Source organism: Halichoerus grypus, chromosome 8, assembly GCF_964656455.1.
Source record: "Halichoerus grypus chromosome 8, mHalGry1.hap1.1, whole genome shotgun sequence".
Lineage (NCBI taxonomy): Eukaryota > Metazoa > Chordata > Mammalia > Carnivora > Phocidae > Halichoerus > Halichoerus grypus.
In genome coordinates, this window is record NC_135719.1 from 148,174,143 (window position 1) to 148,190,217 (window position 16,075).

Genomic DNA, 16,075 nt, shown 5'->3' on the forward strand with positions numbered 1-16,075 from the left:
CTAAGAAGGAGAGGCTGGGACACAGACACCCATGGACAGTGGGAAGACACAGAGAGAAGATGGCCATCTGCAAGCCCAGGGAGGAGGACTGGGACAGAACCTCCCGTCGAGGCCCTCAGAAGGAGGCAAGCCTGCCAACACCTTGATTTCAGACCCCTTGGCTCCAGAACTGTGAGCCAACACATTCCTGTTTTTTAAGGACCCCGTTTTGCAGTACTTTGCTACGGCAGCCCCAGGATGCTAATGCACCTGCCCTGTTAACGTCCCAGAAGGAGAGAACCGTGCAGAGGTGCTGTGCACAGTGAGTGCTATCAATCCATTCATGCCAGGAGCAACCATGGAGCACCTACTGCGTGCCAGGGCCTGGGTCTGCAGGACCGACTTCATGAGGTCCTTTATTTGCTCCCTTGATGTGAGTCCCTCTCCCAACCCCCTGTGAGGTGGAGCCCTCTCAGTCCTCACAGCTCCTGGTTCATCATTAAGCAGAGTAAGTACTGAATAAATGCCCATAAAAGTGAACGGATTTGTAATAGCTGCAGGTTATTCAGCATACAAGTCTGTATGTGGGTGTGCTGAGTATTTTATAGTCTTCGGCAACATCCAGAAAAACGAATCATAGTTTAGGTCCAAAATAGCCTCGTTTATTTTGGTGCTATGACAGGCCAGCCTTGTTTTGGGGGGCGTAGGATATTGGGCCCCAAGTGACAGCATCTCCGTTTGCTCTCACGGCCTCACCCCACCTTGCACAGGTGCAGATCATGGCTTTGGAGAGTGTTTCGAAGTGAGGTTACGTTTTCTTGGTGTAGCTGGCTGTAGATAAAAGGCATTTCATGCGATGCTTCGTGCAGAATCTCAATAATTCTAATACCCCTGGAAGTCCATTTTAAAATGGCCTTTTGAGAGCTCTGCTTTATTCTTCAATAAGAAAGAAAGAAAGAAAGGAAGAAAGAAAAAGAAAGAAAGGAAGGAAGGAAGGAAGAGAGAGAGAGAAAGAAAGGAAGAGAGAGAGAGAGAAAGAAAGAAAAAGAAAGAAAAGAAAGAAAGGAAGGAAGGAAGGAAGGAAGGAAGGAAGGAAGGAAGGAAGGAAGGAAGGAAGGAAGGAGGGAAAAAATGGGCAACACATTCAGGGCAAAAGCAGCCCCTGCAGCATGTGGACATCGAGTGACGCAGGGCAGAAGGGTTTTGGGCACGACAAGAATGAGAATGCCAAGCACATAAATTAGAATGCCATCTTTCCCCTGCAAACAGTGAATAATTCTAGATGCCGAGTGTCTCAGGGAAGATCTGCTGGGCATATGGCCCCTCTTTCCCTTCATGCCACTTTTCTTTGCTCCTCCAGGGTGCAAGGAAACCAGCGTGAGTCAGCAGCTGGCCACAGCGCGCCGACACATGAGAAATAAGTGAGGACATGTTTTCAAGTTCCTGGGGAATGCGCCACCATGCTCAATCCAAAACACATTTACTGAGTGGCTAAAATATGCCAGGCCCCATGGGAATACGGGAAGGGCCCTTCATGCAAGGAGCACATGACAGCCCAGTTCCACAATCACTTATTGAGTGACTTCTGCATACCAAGCGCGGTAGGGTCGGGCAGTGGGGAGACCAAGAGGAATGTGCTGTGATTCCTGCCCCTAACAGAGTTACAGATTCATGAGGGAGAGAGATTCATAGAGTCACATCTTATTTTTCCTTCTGCAGCACTGTCTAAAGGAGGCACAAGTAATTATACCCATATTACAGATGTGGCCTCTGTGACCTAGAGGTCCAGCCCGTGGGGGGGGGTAGGCAGTAAGAGAGGTGGCGTGCGGACCTAGCCTGGCTCTGCGCACTGGGCTGACGTGGCGGCCCCAGCAGACGAGACGAGAGGCGAGAAATCCCAGGCAAGAGATGAGGGGTGGACTGGTAAGGGGCCCACGAGAGTGCCGGAGAGGGCGGAAACCGCAGAGCAGGGAGTGACTCCCAGGGGAGAAGGGGAGAGGCGGCGGGGATGGGGTAGACTTTGAGCTGAGTTTGAAGACCAAGGAGGATTTCAACAGGTCAGGAGGCCGGGGAAGCCCAGGGCAGGGGGAGGCCGGAGCAGACCACGGGGGTGGGGGTGGGGTGTGCTGGGGGAGCTGGGGGGGGATGTGTGTGGATGGAGCACGGGCAGGGGCAGAGCTCACAGGGCCCTGCTGGCAGGCCGCAGGGTTACATTTGTCCTGCGGGTGCCATCGGAGACTCTGAAGAGGGATGTGATCCGATCCAGCCTGTGTCAGGGGCAGGTCAGTGACAAGGGCGGGCAGAATTGATCAGGTGAGAAATCAATGGACGTCCAGGGGCCAAAGACTCCTGATACTCCAACTCTCTCTTATGGGGAGCAGATGACCAAACTAGGACGCTGACCGAGGAGACTGGGGCCAGGCCCCACAGGCCAGAACAAGGGCAGACGTTCCAGCCAAGGCGGCCAGTGGTGGAAAGATCTGGAGAGACAAGGCTCTCAGTGGCCACCAACATCTAGTCTGGGCATCCAGGTCCACCAGTCCGAAGATGCAAACAGGAGACCCTGGCAGAGTCAGAAGATGGCAGAGCTGCAGGACGACCCTGGGCAAGACCCCACATGGCACTGGGGGGTCTTTGCCTCGGCAACGTGGTGGTAGGTGGTGTGAGCAGCACATGCGGTCTCAGGGAGCAGCCCTCGCCGGAGTTCAACAGAGAGAGAGAATAAGGACTTGGAGGAGGAAGGGAATGAAGAAGGGATGAAGAAGGTAGCTCTGATCATGGTAGTGGGGCAGGAGATTAGGCAGAAAAAGCCGTCTCCTGGGTAGGAGGGTCCACGGAGAGAGCCACAGGAGCGAGTCACGGGTGCCACGGCTCGTCACAGAACAATGTTAGGGACATTCAGCTGTGAAACTGCAGGTTTAGCATGATCGTGTTTGTGCCAGGGGAAAAAATACACATATATGCACCAGAAAAAAACTGGAAACGTACGCACAAAACGTGGACAGCGGTCTTTAGAAGATGGGGCTATGAAAATTGTGAACTCTTCTTTCTCTCGTTTACCTGTGCCTGCCAAAATCTGTGCAGTTTGTACTTTTCTTTTGGCGTGAGTTAGATTTTGAAAAAAGAAGAGGCACGCAGCTGTAACCAGGCCTTCCCCATCACGTCGAAGCCAATTCAAGAGGCAGTCTGTAAAATGCTTACAGTATTACCGTGCTGGTCAGTGTCGCCTCAGGAGCAGAAGGAGCCTGAAAATAATGAGGACGTGAAATTAGCCAGTCAGTACCAGCAGCAATTTGTGATGGAAAAAAATAGCCCAAGTCAACTTTATGTCCAGCCACGATCGCTGTGAAAGCTACCAACTAGCATTCCAGCTTCTTCCACCCACCCATGTACACATCAGCCCTGTTCTTCAGCCAGAGCGACCCCTTTCATCGTCTAAGTCAGACTGCATTGCCGATGTCAGTTTATGCCTCGGGGCCTTTGCACTGGTTGGTCCTTAGGCTGCAGTGCTCTTTCCTGGTATCTGACATGGCTGACTCCCTCCTCTGATCTCGGTTCAAACTCTACCTTCTCAGAGAAGCCTCCCCTGATCATTGTAGGTAAAGTAGCCACCATCCCCCAGCAGACACCCTATCGAGTCTAACCTCACACTGTCCACAGAATTTTCTGTGATGATGGGAATGTTCCATATCTAACACTGTCCCATCAGTAGCCACTAGACACTGGCTACTGGACCACTAGAAATACGGCTCTCATGACTTTTAAATTTTGTTTCATTTTGATGAATTTAAACCTAACTGTCCACATGGAGAGGGGCTGCTGTATTGGACAGCATGCACTAACCCACTACCCGTCTTGTTTTGTTTCTGCTTTTCTGGTAGCATGTCCGAGTCTGAAATGATCTCACTCGTGTGTTTGCTTACAAATTCATTGTCTGTCTTCCCCGTTAGAACGTAAGTTCTGTGAGGGAAAGGGCTTGTCTGTCTTCTTCACCGCTATAATCCAACCCCAGATACGCAAGGTAGCGCAGCAAATGACGAGCAAATAATAAGAGAGAAGGCAGACTTTTAAGTTATTGCCTTTATTTTGATGGTTTGGCTCGATCTTGTACCATATAACTATTGCCAAAAGTGCTGTATAACAAAAACACCAAAAAACGCAGTGACTTAAACACTCTTTCCTCTCCCAGATCTGTGGGTTACGGAACGGTCAGCTGATCCAGGCTGGGTTTGGTGGAGATCACTCTCGCATCCGTGGCTGCCTAGGGCTGGCTAATGTACACTGAATTGGTAGGGATGGCGCTGCTCCAAAAAGCACCCTCCTCCAAGGACCAGCGGCTGGCCTGGGCACACTCTTCCCATGACCCTGGCAGACGCACCCGGAGCAAAGAGAAGCATGCAAGGCCTGTTGAAGCCGAGGCCTGGGAACGGAAACACCTTCACTTCTGCCCCATCCTACCGGCCGATGCCAATCTGTGCTGGACCCAAAGGGACGCACGCTCTGCCCACAGTGGGAGCTCCCTGAAAAAGCACATGGTGAAATGTGTGGACCCTGAGAGATGCGAAGACCGGGAGCCATTAACGCCATCTCCCTGTGTTACTGTTGTAGCGGCCCGGGCTGCTCACGACCCTGAGATCAAGACCTGAGCCGAGATGGAGTGGGACAATAACTGACTGAGCCATCCCGGTGCCCCCAGTTTTTATTTAAGATCGAGAGAGCTAATGCATGGAAAGACTGTCTACACGGTCATATTTCTATCTCAGCGTGAATGAGTTGCACACTCTTCTCAGAGATCAGGTTTGCATTAGGGCCATGTAGGCAGGAAAGGAAGGCACAAAGGGACATTAGGGTCACCCAAAAAAAACTTGCTCTTGCTTCAAAATGTTGACTCAGACCAGCATCCGGAGTCATCATTAAAAGCTGAGGGCATTACTGTCTCCAGAAGCGTTACCTAGAGAAAGACACAACAACCTCAAACAAATCAAAGGCAACACCAGACAACAAAAATTAGGAATATTCAATTTTAAAATGGAAGGAGGAGCTGTACTTTTTAAAGACGTCAATATCAAGGGGCACCTGGGTGGTCCAGTCAGTTAAGTGTCTGACTCTTGATCTCAGCTCAGGTCTTAATCTCTGGGTAGTGAGTTCAAGCCCTGTGTTGGACTCCACGCTGGGCATGGAGCCTGCTTAAAAAAAATTAATTAAAGTTTTTAGAAAATAAAAAATAAATTAAAATGTCAATATCAATAAAGACAAAGAAAGGCTGTAGAAAAATTCCAGATTGAAGGAGGCTAAAGAGACTTGGGTATTCAATGTAACACCTGACCCTGGGTTGGATTCTACACGAGAGGAAAACAGTGTGGTGGGAAGTCTACCTCAGTCAACTGACAAAACGAAAATATCAACATAAATTCATTCATTACACTTATGAAAGAGAATGTCCCTATTCTTAGGAAATACGAAGGCAAGTATTTGGGGAGAAAGGGCCATAATACAAGTGGTTTATTCTCAAATGGATCAGAAAAAAAGACGATGGTAGACAGACAGACAAAGCAAATGGGGGAAAACATTAAAAATAGGTGAATCTGAGTAAAGGGTATATGAGTGTTCTCTACACTGATTTTATTTTTGTAGCTTTTTGTAAATTGGAAGGAATTTCCAAATATATATTTAAGAGAAAAAAAGCTGATGAGATGGTTACAGAATAGACGGAATAAAATACAGCTAGCTTTTAGTATTTGTATCTTGTTTCCAGTGCAAGTCACCGGTGGGCACACACACACAGTGGGCTGATCGTACTGACATCATCACAGGTTCTTTAAGCAACTACCAACCACATGTCAGACGTGTTCACATGTCACAGAAGCCTGACAACAGCCTGGAGGGGTGGCTGCAATGATTTCCACTTGCATGAGAGCAGGAGGCCCACTTTGGTGTAAACCCCTGTCCTGGAATGGTTCAGATGTGTTCCCACAGACTCATGCCCATGGCCAAAGGAAAGTCACAATCAGAAACTCTTCTTCCCTAAAATCTTCGTGAGACCCCAGGAGCTCCAGGCCGAGGGGCGGCCCTGCTTGGAGAGCGGGAGGCCGATCAATGCCAAGAGAGGGTCCTTACCATGTCGGGGAGGGTGCGGGGCTTCGGGGCCCCACTGGCATCCCACGCCTGGGTGTGCACACGCTATGACTCACAGTGCCCCTGTAGGCCATGGCAGCCTGGAAATGCCCTCCCCTGTGCCTCCTAGAAGGCCCAGAGTGGAGAGAGGGAAAGCATGTGCAGGTACCAAGTGGTACAGAGAGGACAGGAACAACAGCGCCCCTGCCACCACCCTGGCTTCTAATTCATACCCAGCACAGGACTAGGACATGACTCGGGTGGCCCCGTGCAAAACGGGCATGTGGGGCCCCATGCCCAAAAATATTAATAATTTCCAGATGATAATGTCTGAACATCAAACAAACATGGGGCCTTCTGCACGTGGCCCGGGGTGACCACACAGGTCACAGACCCATGAAGCCAGTTCTGACCAGACCTCGTGCTGGGAACTTTATATAAGTTTTTTCTCATCTCTTTACAAAGATCTTCAAAGGGGCATTTTAAAAAATTTTTATTTTAGGGGTGCCTGGGTGGCTCAGTTGGTTAAGTAACTGCCTTCGGCTCAGGTCATGATCCTAGAGTCCTAGGATCGAGTCCCGCATCGGGCTGCCTGCTCAGTGGGGAGTCTGCTTCTCCCTCTGCCCCTCCCCCCTCTCATGTGCTCTCTCTCTCTCTCTCAAACAAATAAATAAAATCTTCAAAAAATAAATAAATAAATTTTATTTTAATTCCAGTTAGTTGACATAGTGTTACATTAGTTTCAGGTGTACAATATAGTGATTCAGCACTTCCATACACGACCCAGTGCTCATCACGACAAGTGCTCTCCTTAATCCCCATCACCTGTTTCCCCCGTCCCCCCCACCCTTCAAGGAGGCATTTGTTTTTTTTTGTTTTTTTTTTTTTTTTAAAGATTTTATTTATTTATTCATTAGAGACAGAGAGAGAGAAGCAGAGGGAGAAGCAGGCTCCCAAGGAGCAGGGAGCCCGATGCGGGACTCGATCCCAGGACCCTGAGATCATGACCTGAGCCGAAGGCAGACGCTTAACCATCTGAGCCACCCAGGCGCCCTCAAGGAGGCATTTGTAATCTCCACTGAGTTGATGAGGAAGCTGAGCCCCACGGTGGTTAAGTGAACAAGACATAGCTAGTAGGGCTCAGTAAAGAATGAATGAATGAAGCAGATGGCTCTGACTTCAAAGCTAGTGCTGTTTTGGCACACCACAGGTTCACTGAGGAACCCCCTTGAGGACTCTAGGAGCTTCTTGGGCCGAGTTAGCGGAATCCTGGGTCTGTTTTTTCTGACCTGGCTTTGTACGCAGATTATCACATCTCTAAGAGACCCCAGAAACTCAGCCCTGCAAACTTGCACAAGATGTGCAAACAGCAAGTGGCAAGACTCAGGATCCTCTGTACCAATTCTCTGTCGTTCCCATGAATTCACAGCTGCCAGGGCCTGTAGACCTTCCTACCTAGGAACTTGCCATATGAAAGACCCCTCTGTCGTTAGTCCTAGATGCGTCTACTGTGAGTCAGAACTCATGGTTCTATAAGCCTGCTGCACATTCTACATCTTATTACACACCTGAAATGGTGGCAACTCTTCTTTATCTTCTGAGTAAATCTGATATCTAGAAAAGCCAAAAGTCATTGTATGCCAAATTAAGTTGAGAATATTTTTGAGGCTTGCTTGTGTTTTCCTGTTTAAGAAGAAAATATATATAGCAATAAAGTAATGACTTCAGAGTTTACTCTTCCAAAAACATGTTCTAACAATCTTCTGAAGAAAGTGCATGGTTATAAAAGGTACATAATCTTTGAAAGTGAAGGACTAGTCCTCTGGAGGGGAAATTTGTTGCAAAAGTTAAAACATTCATTCTAAAAAGACAGTCTCATTGAGTCAATAACCAAAAACCTCTCAACAAAGGAAAGCCCCAGGACCAGATGTCTTCACTGGCAAACCCTACAAACATTTAAAGAAGAATTAACACCAGTCCTCGAACTCTTCCAAAAAAACTGAAGAGGAAAGAACACTTCCCAACTCATCCTATGAAACTAGCATGATACCAAAGCCTGACAAATTCACTATAATAAAGAAAATTATAGACCAATATCCCTGATGAATATCAATGCAACAATTTTCAACAAAATACTAGCAAAAAGATTTCAGCAGTACATTAAAGAGACTATACACCATGACCCATTGGAATCTATTTCTGGAATGCAAAGCTGGTTCAATGTATAAAAATCAATTGATTTAATACACCACTTAACAGAATATAGAAGAAAAAAAGCACATGATCATCTCAATTGATACAGAAAAAGCATTTGACAAAATTTAATACTCCTTGATAAAAACACTCAATAAACTAAGAATAGAAGGAAACTACTTCAATATACTATTGGCTGTATATAAAAAGCCAATATTTCACTTCATACTCAATGGTGAACTGAAAGTTTCCCCTCTAAGATCAGGAAGAAGACAAGAATGATGGCTTTTGCCACTTCTATTCAACACAGCACTTGTTCCAATCAGAACAACTAAGCAAGAAAAAGAAAACAAGGGCATCCAAATTGGAAAGGAAAAAGTAAAATTATCTCTGCAGACAACATGATCTTATATGTAGAAAACCCTAACGATTCCATTTTTTTAAACCATTAAAACTAATCAGTGAGGGGGCACCTGGGTGGCTCAGTCGTTAAGCATCTGCCTTCGGCTCAGGTCATGATCCCAGAGTCCTGGGATCGAGCCCCACATCGGGCTCTCTGCTCAGCGGGAAGCCTGCTCTCCCTCTTCCTGCTTGTGTTCCCTCTCACTCTCTCTCTCTCTGTCAAATAAATAAATAAAATCTTAAAAAAAAACTAATCAATGAATTCAGCAAAGTTGCAGGATACAAAAATCAACATATAAAAATCAGTTGTGTTTACATGGACTAAAATCAAACAATCCATAGAAGAAAATTAAGAGAACAATTCCATTTACAAGAGCATCAAGAAGAATAAAATACTTCAGAGTAAACTTAACCAAGGAGGTAAAAGATTTATACACTAGAAACTGCAAAACATTGCTGAAAGAAATGAAAGGCAACACAAATAAATTGAAAGACATCCTGTGTTCATAGATTGGGAAGCTTAATGTTCTTAGGATATCAAAACTACCCAAAGCAATATACAGATTTAATGCAATCCCTATCAGAATCCCAATGGAATTTTTTGAAGAAATAGAAAAATTCATCTTAAAATTCATGTGGAAGCTCAAGAGATCCTGAATAGCCGAAGTGATCTTGAAAAAAGAAGAACAAAGTTGGAGACCTCACACTTCCTGGTTCCAAAACATTATGCAAAGCTGCAGGAATCAAAACAGCAGGCTGGCATAAAGACAGGCATAAAGGACAGTGGAATAGAATAAAAAGCCCTGAAATAAACCCTCACATAGACAGTCAAATGGTCTTCAACAAGCGTGCCAAGACCATTCATGGGGAAAGGACAGTCTCTACAAGAAATGGTCTTGGGAAAACTGGATACCCACATGCAAAAGAATGAAATTGGACCCTTATCTTACACCACATATGAGAACTAACTCAAAATGGATCAAAGATCTAAACATGAGTTAAAGCTATAAAACTCTCAGGAAAAAAAAAACATAGAAGAAAATCTTCCTGACATTGGAATTGTCAATGATTCCTTGGACATAGCACCAAAAACACAGGCAACAAAAGAAAAAAAATGGATGACAGCAAAATTTAAAACTTCCATGCATCAAAGAACACAATCAACAGAGTAGAAAGGCAACCTACAGAATGGGAGAAAATATTTGTGAATCATTTTGGGGTTCACATCCAGAATATGTAAGGAACTCCTACAATTCAACACAAAAAAATATCAAACAACCCAATTTAAAAATGGACATAGGACTTGACTAGATATTTCTCCAAGGAAGGTATAAAAATAGCCAAGAAGCATATAAAAAGACGCTCCATATCACTAATAATTAGAGAAATGCAAATCAAAACCACAATGAGATTATCACCTCCTACCACTTAGGTTGACTACTATCAAAAAAGAAAAAAAAAAAAAACAAGTGTTGATGAGGATTTAGAGAAATTGGAATCCTTGTGTGCTATTGATGGGAATGTAAAATGGTGCAGCCACTATGGTGAATAGCATGATGGTTACGTAAAAAATTAAAAATCGAATCACCGTATGACCCAGCAACTCTGCTTCTCGCTGTATACCAATGAACTGAAAGCAGGATCTCAAAGAGATATTTGCAAACCCATGTTCACAGCAACATTATCTACAGCAGTGAAGACGTGAAAGCAACCCAAGTGTTCATCAAAGGATGAGGGATAAATAAAAATGTGGTCTATCCACACGATGGAATATTATTCAGCCTTAAAAAGGAAGAAATTCTATCACATGCTACAATGTGGATGAACCTTGAGGATATTATGCCAAGTGAAATAAGCCAGACGCAGAAGGACAAATACTGTATGATTCCACTTATACAAGGTACTTAGAGTTGTCACATCCATAGAGTCGGAAAGTAGAAGGGTGGGTTCCAGGGCTGGGTGAAGCCGGGAATGAGGGATTGTTTCAGTTTTGCAAGATGAAAAAAAAAACTGGATGTGACTATGTGAATATATTTAACAGCCCTCAACTGTACATTTTAATGGTTAGCATGGTAAATTTTAAATTATGTGTACTTTACCACAATTCAGAATTACTTTCAGAAAGGTTGTCTTACCACCGTTCAGCTCTAAAACCGATGGCGGTTCATGCTGTTGTCCCAGGATAGGGTCATTACCTGGAATTCTGCTCATGACAGCAGACCGTTGCTCTCATCTTTCTTTTTTTTTTAATTTTATTTATTTGAGAGGGAGTGCATACAAGCAGGGGGAGGAGCAGAAGAAGAGGGAGCAGACTCCCCGCTGAGCAGGGAGCCCGATGCGGGTCTCTATCCCAGGACCCTGGGATCGTGACCTGAGCCAAAGGCAGACGCCTAACTGACTGAGCCACCCAGGTGCCCCTCTCACCTTTCTAAGACACAGCTGAGCTTTTCTTTTTCTCCAGGTTTTCTGTGAAGGACAGAAAGATGATGGTGTGTGTGTGTGTGTGTGTGTGTGTGTGTGGTGTGTGTGTGTGTGTGTGTGTGTGTTTTGCATTCAGCAAACTGTAGAGTTCCATCCAGATGGACAATTTCTTCTTAAGTGAAACAGTTCTGGCTTTCACACCCATTACCTTCTGAGGCACTCACAGTAACCACAAAGGGGAAAGGGTGGATTGTATCATATCCGTTTTACGTGGGTTTCGACCAGAGTTTCTCCACCTTGGCACTGTTGACATTTGGGGCGGGAGGATTCTTTGTTGTGAGGGCTTCCCTGTGCACTGTAAGATGTTTAGCAGCATCCCTGGCTTCTAACCACTAGAGGCTAGTAGCACCCCTCCACCCAGTTGTGACAACCAAAAATATGTCTAGACATTGTCAGGTGTCCCCTGGGGAACAAAATCACCCCTGTTTAAGAACCATCGGTTTAGAGGGTTTGAGTGAGGCGTGGGAATGGGGACAGCTCCCAGACTGTCAGCCCCAGCATGCTTTGCTGTCTCCCGTTTGCTTGAGCCCTGCATGCCTCTTTACAGAGACCTTTCATTAATTTATTTCCACTTAGACCTTCCTGACTGAGCCATGTTTCCTGCCTGTTCGAACCAATAACCCAAAACTTAGGACAAGAACTCAAACTGAGCACACTGTGCCTACTTAGCAACAACTTGCCTTCCAGCAGGCTTCCTGCCGCCTGCCAGCCTCTGAACGTGCCCTCCTCTCTCCAAAACCTCCTAATCCGCGTCTCTAATGCTCTTAGGGTATTCTTCTCTCTCCATCTTGGGTTATTTCTGTCCTGTCTTTTTGCTTCCATTGGACTTGGGGTTTGGGGAGGGAAAAAGAAAGGGACTGTATTTCACCCCATTTACATGAAAATGAAATTATATTTTGGGTTGTTTCCCTTTTAATACTTGGATATGAAATATATTGAAATATTATTTAGAACATTTTTTAGGACTTTCATAGATGGTTTTAGAACAACCTATGAAACTTTAAGTTTTCAGAACCTTCCTAGATTGCTCACCTTTTAGTTTCTTAGGGGAAGGAGGACTCCAGGCATGGTGCTGCAGGACTGGGAGGGGTTTAGTCCTAGCTAATGGGATCAACTGGCTCATGGCATTTGTCAAAGCTCTTCAAGAGCCAAGCAAGAGGTTTTTCTTCATCTAACAGAGCTCTCTGGGCGCCTGTGGACCTTCAGGTGGTGATTTTGAGAGTGTGCTTGGGTCCTTGTAACTGAATAGCACCACTCATCAAACCATTGTCCACTTGGTGGCAGGTAAACTTGCTGCTGTGGTCGGCACTCTACACGGGTATTTCATTTCAATGCAAGCTGACTTAAATTTACTCTCTATGCCTCCACGCCAAATCTGCAGGCAAACGTGTAGTGCATGAATAAATAGATCCAACTTCGATAAGAAATTAGTTAATGACATTTCAGTGGAAATGAGGTGAGGAAAGAGGAGGAGGGTAGGTGAGTTGAACTTCTACAGTGGGGAAGGCGTCAGCGGTAGCCTTGAAGAAGTTATCGTCCAGTCCTGACTATGGGCAGCCCCCACGAGCACAAGTGAGGAGTCGGGGCTGGGGGCCTGCTGGGGCTGGTGACATGGACCCAGTAGGGGGAGGGGTTGCCAGCACACCCCAAGCTCTGGGGGGGAGACAACAGCCAAAGAGAGGCAGCAGGAGGACAGAGAACAACAGTCTGAGAAGTTGGGCCAAACTACAGAAGCAGCGGAAGCTGCCAACAAACAGTGGACCCTGGGAAACGCAGAAGGCCGAAGATGGGAACGGTACCCCAGGAAACAGCCGAAAATCCAAGTATGCGAACTCACTTTAATGCTCAGACAGCCTGGCGGGGCAGGAAGGAAATGAAGAAACATAAGCCGCAAGAGCTGGTGTCCAGCGAGCCAAGAGAAGGGGCTTTCTGGGTCAAGGAGACCAGAACTGCAGCCTGGCAGACAGGGCCAGGTTGGGATGGGCCTCAGAGAAGAACACGAGGGCAGGGCCACTGTGTCATAGGCATCCTTGAAGATAAGCCAGTGGAAAGAGCTTCTAATGGCAGATGCAGGAAGGGGCAGCTCGGCTGATTCTGGACCAAGGGTCTTCTTCTCTCTGCCCTGCTTTTATGCACCTCGTCTGCTCCCCAGAATGGAGAAGCAAGTCTCTGCAGGTCTGTGGCTGGTGGCTGCAGTGCAGTCAGAAACCTAGATCCTCTGGGGACCTCTCTGCTCCTCCAGAGAGACCCCAGGGGCATAAATGAAGCAATCCACAATACAGAGAAGCATTTCACCATCTCAGAAAAGTGTCCCAGAAAGGTGGATCTGAAGGAAAAAGGTTTTTCTGCAATATGGGCAGTAACTTTATGAACACAGAATACAGGGTATCTCAGAAGAGATAACCCCAGGCGCGCGCACACACACACCCATCCATGCACACACATGAGTATGAACACAATCTCTATGTCTCTGTATCTCACTGAGAGCTTATTTTCAATCCCTTTTTTCAAAAGAAGGAGCTCCCTCTATCAGCCAGGACACTGCACCATACCTAGGGTCCTCCGTGAATCTTCCGTAACTCACTGCTGGCCAGTATTGGCTATGGGATGGCCCTCGCTAACGTGGGCAATCGAAAGCCAGTTCAAGGGCCAGGGAGGAGCACGTGTCAGGCAATGATGCTGACCCCAGTGCCTCTGGTTACTATGACCTCAAGGTCACTAGGCAGTTTTCCTAGTGTCTCACCCCTATGCTTTCTGTCAAATTCAAAGTGACCTGATAAATACCTAACCTGACGATACATCGACACTCTATCCTGAATGTCAGATCTGCATTTCCATTGGCCAAGTATCGGCATGCTGCAGACGCAGCTCAAACTCAAGGTGCCCCCAAACTGAAATCGTGTTCCCTGGAAAATTTGCTCTGCTGTGTCCCTCTTCTGTCACTGTGTTCCCTGAGCTACACACGTTGGCATTAGCCTTTAGACTAAGCAATTAGACTGAGCAAGTCTACCTCCTCGGTATTTGTGACCCTTCCTCCTGCTGCTGCCATAGAGACACCTCCCCGGCGCACACCTGGGCCATAACTCCATCCCTGTTGCTCTCCTGACCTCCTACCTTTACCCCACCCCCAACATTCCTGCCACAGATGTCTTCCACGTGCACATGTGTGTCACTCCCCAGTTTAATATCCTTCAGGGACCCCGAATCACATTCAAAAAGAAGTCTAATTCCTTGGCAAGGCCAGCCAGAGTCTGAATCGGGAGCCTCTGACCCTTCGCTCTCATCTCTAGCCATAACAAAATACTCCTGTGTAGGGCTTTTGTGCGCTTCTGAGCCAGACCCTCTCACCCCAGTCCCCGTGGACTTGTTGAATGTCATATCCTTCTGATTGCTGGCTTTCTTCTGTTTCCACCTCAAGGATGTGTAGCGTTAGTGGACAAAGGCAGCGCCTTGTCCACAGTGGAATCCCTTGCCCTGTGCCTTGCACACAGTGGGCATCAGACAAAAGTCCGTTGAGTGAATGATCTGCAACAACACTGCATCAGGGGCTATGGTAACAAGGATATCAGCGGCATAGACTTGTCTCAGGAAAGTCCCTCTATCCCTTTAGAGCTTCATGGTCATAACGTCACAGTTCCAGAACGACTCCTTTTTGATATGGATGTATACTGGGTTTGTTAAATTGATAGCATATATTTTATTTTAAAAATGAAACGTAATTAATGGGGGGAGGGCATTGTTCTACCCCCCCTTATTCTTAACTATTTGTTTCGGATAAACTATTAACCCACTTAAAACCGTTTCTTCTGCACAAATAGCTGTTGGAGGCTGTGCGGTCTACCTGCTGATACCCGTCTGAAGGCGTGCATTCAGACACCTGCAGGCAGAACTTTCAGGACCTCCCACGACAATCCTCACTTTAGATCTTTTTCTCTTCTTCTTTCAGCTTTCCCGTCGCAGAGCAGAACAGAATAACCGAAAATGCTTTGCCTCGCAACTTTCAGGAGCGAAAACCGGGTGCCCAAGAGAAGGCAAGGATTTCTAAGCGCCCGCTCAAGATCCAGCCCCGCCGTCATCACGGCTGAGGCACCAACGCTGGTCACACGTGAAACCCGTCCACGCCCCCAGTCTACCACCTAACGCACCTCTGCAGTCTGCATGCCCGTCATTAATGGTCTCCCATAGTTTCCGCCATCAGACAGACTGCGGAAGTAGCGGATCAAAAAGTTACCTTTCTTCCCTTGGAAAACTCATTTCCCCACAGCTGTTAGGGAGGTGAAAGAACACGTGACCCCCTGGTCACAATGCAGAGGTTTCCTCACGTGGTTTACGATCAAGCCAAATGGAAGAATAAAATAAAATCCCATTGGCGCAGCTGCAGCGCGACCCGCGGGGCGGGGCCTCGGGGGGCGGGGCCAAATGCGGGGACCTCGGGGGCGGGGCCTCCGGCCGTGGCCGGAGCCCAGTGGGGCCCGGCGAAACCGCCGCTCGCGCGGCCCCGGGCCTCCTCAGCCGGTCCTCTGCGCCGGTGCGCGGGCGCCTTTGGCCCTGGCGAGCGCCGCCGCCGGCGAGGGGGCGAGGCCGGGAGGCTGCGGGTCGCGCTGAGCCCACGTCCCGCCAGCTGCAGAAGTTGTTGCTATCCCTTTCAGACGTGCCTTTTCCACGCCTGACTTGTCCCCTGCTCTCTCCGTCCCGCACCTGCGCCGCGTGTGCCGGCCAACAGCGTCATTGCAACCCCACGCCGCCTTCCGAGACTGGGCTCGGCTCTCCCTGCCGGCCCCTCGCAGCCGCTCCCGGGACCGCTGAGGAGGCCCGGGGAGCCAGAGCTCTGCGTGGGAGGGAGGTGGGCCCGGGGCCGCGCGCAGGGGCGGGGCCGCGGCGGAGAGCGTTAGGGCACGTGAGGGCG

At 47.6% G+C, this 16,075-nt stretch overlaps 1 protein-coding gene and 1 long non-coding RNA gene across 2 annotated transcripts in view; one reads left to right on the top strand and one right to left on the bottom strand.

Moving 5' to 3' along the window:
* Window positions 1–619: 619 nt before the first annotated feature.
* Window positions 620–15,644, bottom strand: LOC118531951 (uncharacterized). Its single transcript, XR_004915476.2, has 2 exons — window positions 15,011–15,644; window positions 620–3,224 (listed from the first exon to the last, which is right to left on the bottom strand). It is a non-coding gene; the product is annotated as an uncharacterized LOC118531951 (long non-coding RNA).
* A 195-nt stretch (window positions 15,645–15,839) lies between these two features.
* The window catches only part of PPP2R5C (protein phosphatase 2 regulatory subunit B'gamma), a 121,336-nt gene continuing 121,100 nt past the window's right edge, over window positions 15,840–16,075 (top strand). The window contains exon 1 of the mRNA XM_036086250.2: window positions 15,840–16,012. The gene's annotated coding sequence lies outside the window, so the exon portion shown is untranslated. The remainder of the gene's footprint in view (window positions 16,013–16,075) is intronic.